The following is a 12,706-nucleotide window of genomic DNA, read 5'->3' as shown; positions in this document are numbered from 1 at the left end:
TGTGTGCCATCTCTCTCAAATTGTGGGCCACAGAAAGCCTAGTGTCTGGTTTTTTTTTTTGGTTTTTAAATTCTCCCTGAAAATAAATAAATAGTGGGAGATTAATATTGGCATTTGTGCTTCTGTGCCAGTCGTTTGTGCCATCTCTCTCAAATTGTGGGCCACAGAAAGCCTAGTGTCTGTTTTTTTTTTTTTTTTGGTTTTTAAATTCTCCCTGAAAACAAAAAAAATAGTGGGAGATTAATATTGGCATTTGTGCTTCAGTGCCAGTCGTGTGTGCCATCTCTCTCAAATTGTGGGCCACAGAAAGCCTAGTGTCTGCTTTTTTTTTTGGTTTTTAAATTCTCCCTGAAAAAAAATAAATAGTGGGAGATTAATATTGGCATTTGTGCTTCTGTGCCAGTCGTGTGTGCCATCTCTCTCAAATTGTTGGCCACAGAAAGCCTAGTGTCTGGTTTTTTGTTTATTTTGGTTTTCAAATTCTCCCTGAAAACAAAAAAATAGTGGGAGATTAATATTGGCATTTGTGCTTCAGTGCCAGTCGTGTGTTCCATCTCTCTCAAATTGTTGGCCACAGAAAGCCTAGTGTCTGTTTTTTTTTATTTTGGTTTTTAAATTCTCCCTGAAAAAATATAAATAGTGGGAGATTAATATTGGCATTTGTGCTTCAGTGCCAGTCGTGTGTGCCATCTCTCTCAAATTGTGGGCCACAGAAAGCCTAGTGTCTGTTTTTTTTGGGGGGTTTTAAATTCTCCCTGAAAAAAAAAATAAATAGTGGGAGATTAATATTGGCATTTGTGCTTCTGTGCCAGTCGTGTGTGCCATCTGTTAGGACTGGCGGAACGCACCAAGACAGATGATAAAGGTGCGTTCGCAGTCCGGGGTCCACCGTGCAGGTGAGAACCTGCTGCTAGCAATTAGCAGACAATATGGCGGTATACACGCGTGGGTTAAACCTCACCCAGCGTGAAGAAAGCGATCCTGTTAATTCACAGGACCGCAGTACCGCACTAGTGCGCGAGCAAGTGGTCAGCGGACTTAACCCCAGAAGGGATTGAAGCCCGATTAGACCCTTGCTGGCGTAACACCGCAACTGGGTGTGTAGAGAACCTTAAGCAATCTATGTGCACAAGAGTGCGAGCGATGCCGCACTAACGGACGCCACTAACCACCCAGACTCGGGTATGGAAAGCGCAAGGCAGGCGCACGGCGCCGTACTGGCAGGCACAGCTACAGGACGCTGTGATGTGTGTTAGTGCTGTAGGCTAAGTCGGGCGCTAGGTAGCAGCCATACACCTTCCGCGAACAGACATTCAATAGGGTAGGGGTTTCCAAGGACGACTTGCACTCACAACATACACACATAAGCAATTGTAAGACAATACTAGCGCATGGCCGTGCGGTCATGCGCAGTTTATATAGCAGCAGCACAGGAAGTGGCCACAGCACTTTTGCCCTTCTAGGACCTGCCAAGAGGACCAATGGAATGTGCTGCAGAGACTGAGCACATGACCCTCGATCTCCAACGGGAGACCTTACGCTGGGCATGCTCAGTACGTGCAGACAAGGACTTAGTCCCAGAGAAGTCCGCTCGCTGCTGACCAGCACTGACTTTAAAGGCAGAGACTGGAGAAGCAGCACTAACTCTCAGAACAGAGTGAGAATGAGCAAGACGCTGGGACCGACGTCCTTGCTGAGCAGGCTCCACTGCGGCTGGACAAGAATGGGAGACCGCAGCGGAAGTGGCTCGAGATTCCCCCTGTGCAGAAGCGGGAACTCGACCCCTAACACCATCTCTCTCAAATTGTGGGCCACAGAAAGCCTAGTGTCTGTTTTTTTTTTTTTTTTTGGATTTTAAATTCTCCCTGAAAACAAAAAAATAGTGGGAGATTAATATTGGCATTTGTGCTTCAGTGCCAGTCGTGTGTGCCATCTCTCTCAAATTGTGGGCCACAGAAAGCCTAGTGTCTGTTTTTATTTTGGGGGGGTTTAAATTCTCCCTGAAAAAAAATAAATAGTGGGAGATTAATATTGGCATTTGTGCTTCTGTGCCAGTCATGTGTGCCATCTCTCTCAAATTGTTGGCCACAGAAAGCCTAGTGTCTGGTTTTTTGTTTATCTTGGTTTTCAAATTCTCCCTGAAAAAAAAAAAATAGTGGGAGATTATTATTGGCATTTGTGCTTCAGTGCCAGTCGTGTGTGCCATCTCTCTCAAATTGTTGGCCACAGAAAGCCTAGTGTCTGTTTTTTTTATTTTGGTTTTTAAATTCTCCCTGAAAAAAAATAAATAGTGGGAGATTAATATTGGCATTTGTGCTTCAGTGCCAGTCGTGTGTGCCATCTCTCTCAAATTGTGGGCCACAGAAAGCCTAGTGTCTGTTTTTTTTTGGGGGGGTTTAAATTCTCCCTGAAAAAAAATAAATAGTGGGAGATTAATATTGGCATTTGTGCTTCTGTGCCAGTCGTTTGTGCCATCTCTCTCAAATTGTGGGCCACAGAAAGCCTAGTGTCTGTTTTTTTTTTTTTTTTGGTTTTTAAATTCTCCCTGAAAAAAAATAAATAGTGGGAGATTAATATTGGCATTTGTGCTTCAGTGCCAGTCGTGTGTGCCATCTCTCTCAAATTGTGGGCCACAGAAAGCCTAGTGTCTGTTTTTTTTTTTTTTTTTTGGTTTTTAAATTCTCCCTAAAAACAAAAAAATAGTGGGAGATTAATATTGGCATTTGTGCTTCAGTGCCAGTCGTGTGTGCCATCTCTCTCAAATTGTGGGCCACAGAAAGCCTAGTGTCTGGTTTTTTTTGGGGGGGTTTAAATTCTCCCTGAAAAAAAAATAAATAGTGGGAGATTAATATTGGCATTTGTGCTTCTGTGCCAGTCGTGTGTGCCATCTCTCTCAAATTGTTGGCCACAGAAAGCCTAGTGTCTGGTTTTTTGTTTATTTTGGTTTTCAAATTCTCCCTGAAAACAAAAACATAGTGGGAGATTAATATTGGCATTTGTGCTTCAGTGCCAGTCGTGTGTGCCATCTCTCTCAAATTGTGGGCCACAGAAAGCCTAGTGTCTGTTTTTTTGGGGGGGTTTTAAATTCTCCCTGAAAAAAAAAATAGTGGGAGATTAATATTGGCATTTGTGCTTCTGTGCCAGTCGTGTGTTCCATCTCTCTCAAATTGTTGGCCACAGAAAGCCTAGTGTCTGGTTTTTTTTTGTTTTTTTTGTTTTTTAAATTCTCTCTGAAAACAAAAAAAATAGTGGGAAATTAATATTGGCATTTGTGCTTCAGTGCCAGTCGTGTGTGCCATCTCTCTCAAATTGTGGGCCACAGAAAGCCTAGTGTCTGTTTTTTTGGGGGGGTTTTAAATTCTCCCTGAAAAAAAAAATAGTGGGAGATTAATATTGGCATTTGTGCTTCTGTGCCAGTTGTGTGTTCCATCTCTCTCAAATTGTTGGCCACAGAAAGCCTAGTGTCTGGTTTTTTGTTTTTTTTTTGGTTTTTAAATTCTCCCTGAAAAAAAATAAATAGTGGGAGATTAATATTGGCATTTGTGCTTCTGTGCCAGTCGTGTGTGCCATCTCTCTCAAATTGTTGGCCACAGAAAGCCTAGTGTCTGGTTTTTTGTTTATTTTGGTTTTCAAATTCTCCCTGAAAACAAAAAAATAGTGGGAGATTAATATTGGCATTTGTGCTTCAGTGCCAGTCGTGTGTGCCATCTCTCTCAAATTGTTGGCCACAGAAAGCCTAGTGTCTGTTTTTTTTATTTTGGTTTTTCAATTCTCCCTGAAAAAAAATAAATAGTGGGAGATTAATATTGGCATTTGTGCTTCTGTGCCAGTCGTGTGTTCCATCTCTCTCAAATTGTTGGCCACAGAAAGCCTAGTGTCTGGTTTTTTGTTTTTTTTTTTAGTTTTTTAAATTCTCTCTGAAAACAAAAAAAATAGTGGGAGATTAATATTGGCATTTGTGCTTCAGTGCCAGTCGTGTGTGCCATCTCTCTCAAATTGTTGGCCACAGAAAGCCTAGTGTCTGTTTTTTTTATTTTGGTTTTTAAATTCTCCCTGAAAAAAAATAAATAGTGGGAGATTAATATTGGCATTTGTGCTTCAGTGCCAGTCGTGTGTGCCATCTCTCTCAAATTGTGGGCCACAGAAAGCCTAGTGTCTGTTTCTTTTTACTTTGGTTTTTAAATTCTCCCTGAAAACAAAAAAAATTGTGGGAGATTAATATTGGCATTTGTGCTTCTGTGCCAGTCGTGTGTGCCATCTCTCTCAAATTGTGGGCCACAGAAAGCCTAGTGTCTGTTTTTTTTTGGGGGGGGGTTAAATTCTCCCTGAAAAAAAATAAATAGTGGGAGATTAATATTGGCATTTGTGCTTCTGTGCCAGTCGTGTGTTCCATCTCTCTCAAATTGTTGGCCACAGAAAGCCTAGTGTCTGGTTTTTTTTTTTTTTTTTAGTTTTTTAAATTCTCTCTGAAATCAAAAAAAAATAGTGGGAGATTAATATTGGCATTTGTGCTTCAGTGCCAGTCGTGTGTGCCATCTCTCTCAAATTGTTGGCCACAAAAAGCCTAGTGTCTGTTTTTTTTTTATTTTGGTTTTTAAATTCTCTCTGAAAAAAAATAAATAGTGGGAGATTAATATTGGCATTTGTGCTTCAGTGCCAGTCGTGTGTGCCATCTCTCTCAAATTGTGGGCCACAGAAAGCCTAGTGTCTGTTTGTTTTTTTTTTGGTTTTTAAATTCTCCCTGAAAAAAAATAAATAGTGGGAGATTAATATTGGCATTTGTGCTTCTGTGCCAGTCGTGTGTGCCATCTCTCTCAAATTGTTGGCCACAGAAAGCCTAGTGTCTGTTTTTTTTTTATTTTGGTTTTTAAATTCTCCCTGAAAACAAAAAAAATAGTGGGAGATTAATATTGGCATTTGTGCTTCAGTGCCAGTCGTGTGTGCCATCTCTCTCAAATTGTGGGCCACAGAAAGCCTAGTGTCTGTTTTTTTGGGGGGGTTTTAAATTCTCCCTGAAAAAAAATAAATAGTGGGAGATTAATATTGGCATTTGTGCTTCTGTGCCAGTCGTGTGTTCCATCTCTCTTAAATTGTTGGCCACAGAAAGCCTAGTGTCTGGTTTTTTTTTTTTTTTTTTAGTTTTTTAAATTCTCTCTGAAAACAAAAAAAATAGTGGGAGATTAATATTGGCATTTGTGCTTCAGTGCCAGTCGTGTGTGCCATCTCTCTCAAATTGTTGGCCACAAAAAGCCTAGTGTCTGTTTTTTTATTTTGGTTTTTAAATTCTCCCTGAAAAAAAATAAATAGTGGGAGATTAATATTGGCATTTGTGCTTCAGTGCCAGTCGTGTGTGCCATCTCTCTAAAATTGTGGGCCACAGAAAGCCTAGTGTCTGGTTTTTTGGGGGGGGTTTAAATTCTCCCTGAAAAAAAATAAATAGTGGGAGATTAATATTGGCATTTGTGCTTCTGTGCCAGTCGTGTGTTCCATCTCTCTCAAATTGTTGGCCACAGAAAGCCTAGTGTCTGGTTTTTTTTTTTTTTAGTTTTTTAAATTCTCTCTGAAAATAAAAAAAAATAGTGGGAGATTAATATTGGCATTTGTGCTTCAGTGCCAGTCGTGTGTGCCATCTCTCTCAAATTGTGGGCCACAGAAAGCCTAGTGTCTGTTTTTGTTTTTTTTTTGGTTTTTAAATTCTCCCTGAAAACAAAAAAATAGTGGGAGATTAATATTGGCATTTGTGCTTCAGTGCCAGTTGTGTGTGCCATCTCTCTCAAATTGTGGGCCACAGAAAGCCTAGTGTCTGTTTTTTTTTTTTGGGGGGGGTTAAATTCTCCCTGAAAAAAAATAAATAGTGGGAGATTAATATTGGCATTTGTGCTTCTGTGCCAGTCGTGTGTGCCATCTCTCTCAAATTGTTGGCCACAGAAAGCCTAGTGTCTGGTTTTTTGTTTATTTTGGTTTTCAAATTCTCCCTGAAAACAAAAAAATAGTGGGAGATTAATATTGGCATTTGTGCTTCAGTGCCAGTCGTGTGTGCCATCTCTCTCAAATTGTTGGCCACAGAAAGCCTAGTGTCTGTTTTTTTTATTTTGGTTTTTCAATTCTCCCTGAAAAAAAATAAATAGTGGGAGATTAATATTGGCATTTGTGCTTCTGTGCCAGTCGTGTGTTCCAACTCTCTCAAATTGTTGGCCACAGAAAGCCTAGTGTCTGGTTTTTTTTTTTTTTTTTTAGTTTTTTAAATTCTCTCTGAAAACAAAAAAAATAGTGGGAGATTAATATTGGCATTTGTGCTTCAGTGCCAGTCGTGTGTGCCATCTCTCTCAAATTGTTGGCCACAGAAAGCCTAGTGTCTGTTTTTTTTATTTTGGTTTTTAAATTCTCCCTGAAAAAAAATAAATAGTGGGAGATTAATATTGGCATTTGTGCTTCAGTGCCAGTCGTGTGTGCCATCTCTCTCAAATTGTGGGCCACAGAAAGCCTAGTGTCTGTTTTTTTTTGGGGGGGGGTTAAATTCTCCCTGAAAAAAAATAAATAGTGGGAGATTAATATTGGCATTTGTGCTTCTGTGCCAGTCGTGTGTTCCATCTCTCTCAAATTGTTGGCCACAGAAAGCCTAGTGTCTGGTTTTTTGTTTTTTTTTTTAGTTTTTTAAATTCTCTCTGAAAACAAAAAAAAATAGTGGGAGATTAATATTGGCATTTGTGCTTCAGTGCCAGTCGTGTGTGCCATTTCTCTCAAATTGTTGGCCACAAAAAGCCTAGTGTCTGTTTTTTTTTATTTTGGTTTTTAAATTCTCCCTGAAAAAAAATAAATAGTGGGAGATTAATATTGGCATTTGTGCTTCAGTGCCAGTCGTGTGTGCCCTCTCTCTCAAATTGTGGGCCACAGAAAACCTAGTGTCTGTTTTTTTGGGGGGGTTTTAAATTCTCCCTGAAAAAAAATAAATAGTGGGAGATTAATATTGGCATTTGTGCTTCTGTGCCAGTCGTGTGTTCCATCTCTCTCAAATTGTTGGCCACAGAAAGCCTAATGTCTGGTTTTTTATTTTTTTAGTTTTTTAAATTCTCTCTGAAAATAAAAAAAATAGTGGGAGATTAATATTGGCATTTGTGCTTCAGTGCCAGTCGTGTGTGCCATCTCTCTCAAATTGTGGGCCACAGAAAGCCTAGTGTCTGTTTTTGTTTTTTTTTTGGTTTTTAAATTCTCCCTGAAAACAAAAAAATAGTGGGAGATTAATATTGGCATTTGTGCTTCAGTGCCAGTTGTGTGTGCCATCTCTCTCAAATTGTGGGCCACAGAAAGCCTAGTGTCTGTTTTTTTTTTTGGGGGGGGGGTTAAATTCTCCCTGAAAAAAAATAAATAGTGGGAGATTAATATTGGCATTTGTGCTTCTGTGCCAGTCGTGTGTGCCATCTCTCTCAAATTGTTGGCCACAGAAAGCCTAGTGTCTGGTTTTTTGTTTATTTTGGTTTTCAAATTCTCCCTGAAGACAAAAAAATAGTGGGAGATTAATATTGGCATTTGTGCTTCAGTGCCAGTCGTGTGTGCCATCTCTCTCAAATTGTTGGCCACAGAAAGCCTAGTGTCTGTTGTTTTTTTTTTATTTTGGTTTTTCAATTCTCCCTGAAAAAAAATAAATAGTGGGAGATTAATATTGGCATTTGTGCTTCTGTGCCAGTCGTGTGTTCCATCTCTCTCAAATTGTTGGCCACAGAAAGCCTAGTGTCTGGTTTTTTGTTTTTCTTTTTAGTTTTTTAAATTCTCTCTGAAAACAAAAAAAATAGTGGGAGATTAATATTGGCATTTGTGCTTCAGTGCCAGTCGTGTGTGCCATCTCTCTCAAATTGTTGGCCACAGAAAGCCTAGTGTCTGTTTTTTTTATTTTGGTTTTTAAATTCTCCCTGAAAAAAAATAAATAGTGGGAGATTAATATTGGCATTTGTGCTTCAGTGCCAGTCGTGTGTGCCATCTCTCTCAAATTGTGGGCCACAGAAAACCTAGTGTCTGGTTTTTTGGGGGGGTTTTAAATTCTCCCTGAAAAAAAATAAATAGTGGGAGATTAATATTGGCATTTGTGCTTCAGTGCCAGTCGTGTGTGCCATCTCTCTCAAATTGTTGGCCACAAAAAGCCTAGTGTCTGTTTTTTTTTATTTTGGTTTTTAAATTCTCTCTGAAAAAAAATAAATAGTGGGAGATTAATATTGGCATTTGTGCTTCAGTGCCAGTCGTGTGTGCCATCTCTCTCAAATTGTGGGCCACAGAAAGCCTAGTGTCTGTTTTTTTTTTTTTTGGTTTTTAAATTCTCCCTGAAAAAAAATAAATAGTGGGAGATTAATATTGGCATTTGTGCTTCTGTGCCAGTCGTGTGTGCCATCTCTCTCAAATTGTGGGCCACAGAAAGCCTAGTGTCTGTTTTTTTTTTGGGGGGGGGTTAAATTCTCCCTGAAAAAAAATAAATAGTGGGAGATTAATATTGGCATTTGTGCTTCTGTGCCAGTCGTGTGTGCCATCTCTCTCAAATTGTTGGCCACAGAAAGCCTAGTGTCTGTTTTTTTGTTTATTTTGGTTTTCAAATTCTCCCTGAAAACAAAAAAATAGTGGGAGATTAATATTGGCATTTGTGCTTCAGTGCCAGTCGTGTGTGCCATCTCTCTCAAATTGTTGGCCACAGAAAGCCTAGTGTCTGTTTTTTTTATTTTGGTTTTTCAATTCTCCCTGAAAAAAAATAAATAGTGGGAGATTAATATTGGCATTTGTGCTTCTGTGCCAGTCGTGTGTTCCATCTCTCTCAAATTGTTGGCCACAGAAAGCCTAGTGTCTGGTTTTTTGTTTTTTTTTTTAGTTTTTTAAATTCTCTCTGAACACAAAAAAAATAGTGGGAGATTAATATTGGCATTTGTGCTTCAGTGCCAGTCGTGTGTGCCATCTCTCTCAAATTGTTGGCCACAGAAAGCCTAGTGTCTGTTTTTTTTATTTTGGTTTTTAAATTCTCCCTGAAAAAAAATAAATAGTGGGAGATTAATATTGGCATTTGTGCTTCAGTGCCAGTCGTGTGTGCCATCTCTCTCAAATTGTGGGCCACAGAAAGCCTAGTGTCTGTTTCTTTTTATTTTGGTTTTTAAATTCTCCCTGAAAACAAAAAAAATTGTGGGAGATTAATATTGGCATTTGTGCTTCTGTGCCAGTCGTGTGTGCCATCTCTCTCAAATTGTGGGCCACAGAAAGCCTAGTGTCTGTTTTTTTTTGGGGGGGGGTTAAATTCTCCCTGAAAAAAAATAAATAGTGGGAGATTAATATTGGCATTTGTGCTTCTGTGCCAGTCGTGTGTTCCATCTCTCTCAAATTGTTGGCCACAGAAAGCCTAGTGTCTGGTTTTTTTTTTTTTTTTTAGTTTTTTAAATTCTCTCTGAAAACAAAAAAAATAGTGGGAGATTAATATTGGCATTTGTGCTTCAGTGCCAGTCGTGTGTGCCATCTCTCTCAAATTTTGGGCCACAGAAAGCCTAGTGTCTGTTTTTTTTTATTTTGGTTTTTAAATTCTCCCTGAAAACAAAAAAAATTGTGGGAGATTAATATTGGCATTTGTGCTTCACTGCCAGTCGTGTGTGCTTTCTCTCTCAAATTGTTGGCCACAGAAAGCCTAGTGTCTGTTTTTTTTGGGGGGGGATTTAAATTCTCCCTGAAAAAAAATAAATAGTGGGAGATAAATATTAGCCTTTTGTGCTTGAGTGCCAGTCGTGTGTGCCATCTTTCTCAAATTGTGGGCCACAGAAGCCCAGTGTCTGGTTGTTAGGACTGGCGGAACGCACCAAGACAGATGGTATAGATGCGTTCGCAGTCCGGGGTCCACCGTGCAGGTGAAAACCTGCTGCTAGCAATTAGCAGACTATATGGCGGTACACTAGAGTATACACGCGTGGGTTAACCTCACCCAGCATGAAAGAAGCAATCCTGTTAAGGCACAGGACCGCGGTACCGCACCTAAAGCGCGAGCAAGTAGTCAGCGAACTCAACCCCAACTGGGATTGAAGTCCGATTAGACCCTTGCTGGCGCAACACCGCAACTGGGTGTGAAATGAAACAGAAGAGCATGCAGTGCCGCACTGACGAACGCCACTAACCACCCAGGCTTGGGTAAGGAAAGCACAGAGGAAGTGCACGGCGCCGTACTGGCGGTCACAGCAACTGGACGCTATAATGTGTGACTAGTGCTGTAGGATAAGTCGGGCGCTAGGTAGCAGCCATACACCTTCCGCGAACAGTCATACTATAGGGTAGGGGTATCCAAGGACGACTTGCACTCACAACATACACACATTAGCAATTGTTTGACAATACTAGCGCATGGCCGTGCGGTCATGCGCAGTTTATATAGCAGCAGCACAGGAAGTGGCCACAGCACTTTTGCCCTTCTAGGACCTGCCAAGAGGACCAATGGAATGTGCTGCAGAGCCTGAGCACATGACCCTCGATCTCCAACGGGAGACCTTACGCTGGGCATGCTCAGTACGTGCAGACAAGGACTTAGTCCCAGAGAAGTCCGCTCGCTGCTGACCAGCACAGACTTTAATAGCAGAGACTGGAGAAGCAGCAGTAACTCTCAGAACAGAGTGAGAATGAGCAAGATGCTGGGACCGACGTCCTTGCTGAGCAGACTCCACTGCGGCTGGACAAGAATGGGAGACCGCAGCGGAGGTGGCTCGAGATTCCCCCTGTGCAGAAGTGGGAACTCGACCACTAACATTACCCCCCCTCCTAGGGCCCCCCCTCTTTGGGCCTCGCTACGTTCGAAGGCAGCAATGAGCTGCGGAGCCCGAATGTGCTCAGCAGGCTCCCAGGACCTGTCCTCAGGGCCGTAACCCTTCCAGTCCACCAAAAAAAAATTTTTGCCACGTACCACCTTGCACCTCAAGATAGCGTTCACCTCGAAATCATCCTTAGACGAACCCGATGTCCCGGCAGATGACTCAGAAAACCGAGACATGTATACGGGCTTAAGGAGGGACACATGAAAGGTGTCGGTGATACCAAGGCGTGGAGGAAGGGCCAGACGGTAGACCACAGGATTAACCTGTTCGAGGACCTTGAAGGGACCCAAGTAGCGAGGAGCAAATTTAGTGGACTCAACTCGCAGCCTGATGTTACGGGCGGAGAGCCACACCAAGTCGCCAGGAGCAAAGGACGGGGCGGGGCGCCGATGAGCATCGGCGGAGAACCTCATTCTCTCCTTAGAGGCCCGAATGGCATCCTGAGTGCGGTCCCAAATATCCCGTGCCTCCACAGCCCAGTCTGCCACCCTGGAGTCTGCGGAAGACACGGGCATAGGCACAGGTACCCGTGGATGCTGACCATAGTTGAGGAGGAATGGGGTTTGTCCAGTGGAGTCGGCTACGGCGTTGTTCAGCACAAACTCTGCCCATGATAGCAAGGATGCCCAGTCATCCTGCCTGGCTGAAACAAAATGTCGCAGGTATGTGACCAAGGTCTGGTTGGCCCTCTCTACCAACCCATTCGTCTCGGGATGATAAGCGGAAGAGAGATTCAACTCAATACTGAGAAGACGACACAGCTCTCTCCAGAACCGAGACGCAAACTGGGGACCCCGGTCACTGACAATTTTGTCAGGCATACCATGTAGGCGGAAGATGTGCTTAATGAACAACGCAGCCAAGGCCCATGCAGAAGGTAACCGTGGTAGCGGCACCAAATGCACCATTTTCGAGAAATGATCGGTGATGACCCAAATGATGGTACAGCCGCGAGACTTGGGCAAACCCACAACAAAGTCCATCCCGACCATCTCCCAGGGCCTATCTGCCACCGGCAAGGGATAGAGCAACCCAGCTGGCCTTTGACACGGAGATTTATTTTTGGCGCAGGAGACACACGCCAGAATATAATCCCTGACATCCCGGACCATATGCGGCCACCAGTACGTCCTCGCCAGTAGCTCAGATGTCCTCTTTGTCCCAAAGTGTCCACCCACTCTGGACGAATGAGCCCAAGAGAGAACCTCCGGTAGCAAATTAATGGGCACAAAAGTCTTGCCCGGAGGCACAGACTCAAGCGAAACCGGTGCTACGGTTCTCAGGCTCTCAGAGGGAACAATAAGCCGAGGCTCCTCTTCCTCCTCTTCAGTTGACATAAGGGAGCGAGAGAGAGCATCAGCACGAATATTCTTCTCCCCGGCGAGAAAATGAAGAGAAAAGTGGAACCGGGAAAAGAACAAGGACCATCTGGCTTGGCGAGAATTTAGCCGCTGGGCTGTCTGTAAGTAGACCAAATTTTTGTGGTCAGTGTAAACCTGGAAGGGAAACCGCGCACCTTCCAGAAGATGTCTCCACTCTGAAAAGGCCAACTTCATTGCTAGCAGCTCCCTATCCCCGATGGAGTAGTTTCTCTCTGCTGGCGAGAAAGTCTTAGAGAAGAAGAAGCATGGATGCTTCCTACCTTGAGCATCCTTCTGGTGGAGGACTGCTCCAGCACCAACGGACGAGGCATCCACTTCCATTAGGAATGGCTTATCCACATCGGGACGATGTAAGATGGGAGCGGTAGCAAAGTGGGACTTAATAGAAGTGAAGGCCTTGGAGACCTCTTCCGACCACAATTTAGGATTCGCTCCCTTCTTGGTGAGGGCTACCAAGGGAGCTACCAGAGTTGAGAAGTGGGGAATGAACTGGCGGTAATAGTTAATGAA

This window comes from Ranitomeya imitator, chromosome 3 (assembly GCF_032444005.1).
Source record: "Ranitomeya imitator isolate aRanImi1 chromosome 3, aRanImi1.pri, whole genome shotgun sequence".
In the NCBI taxonomy this organism is placed as follows: domain Eukaryota; kingdom Metazoa; phylum Chordata; class Amphibia; order Anura; family Dendrobatidae; genus Ranitomeya; species Ranitomeya imitator.
Note: the sequence above shows the minus strand (reverse complement) of the source record.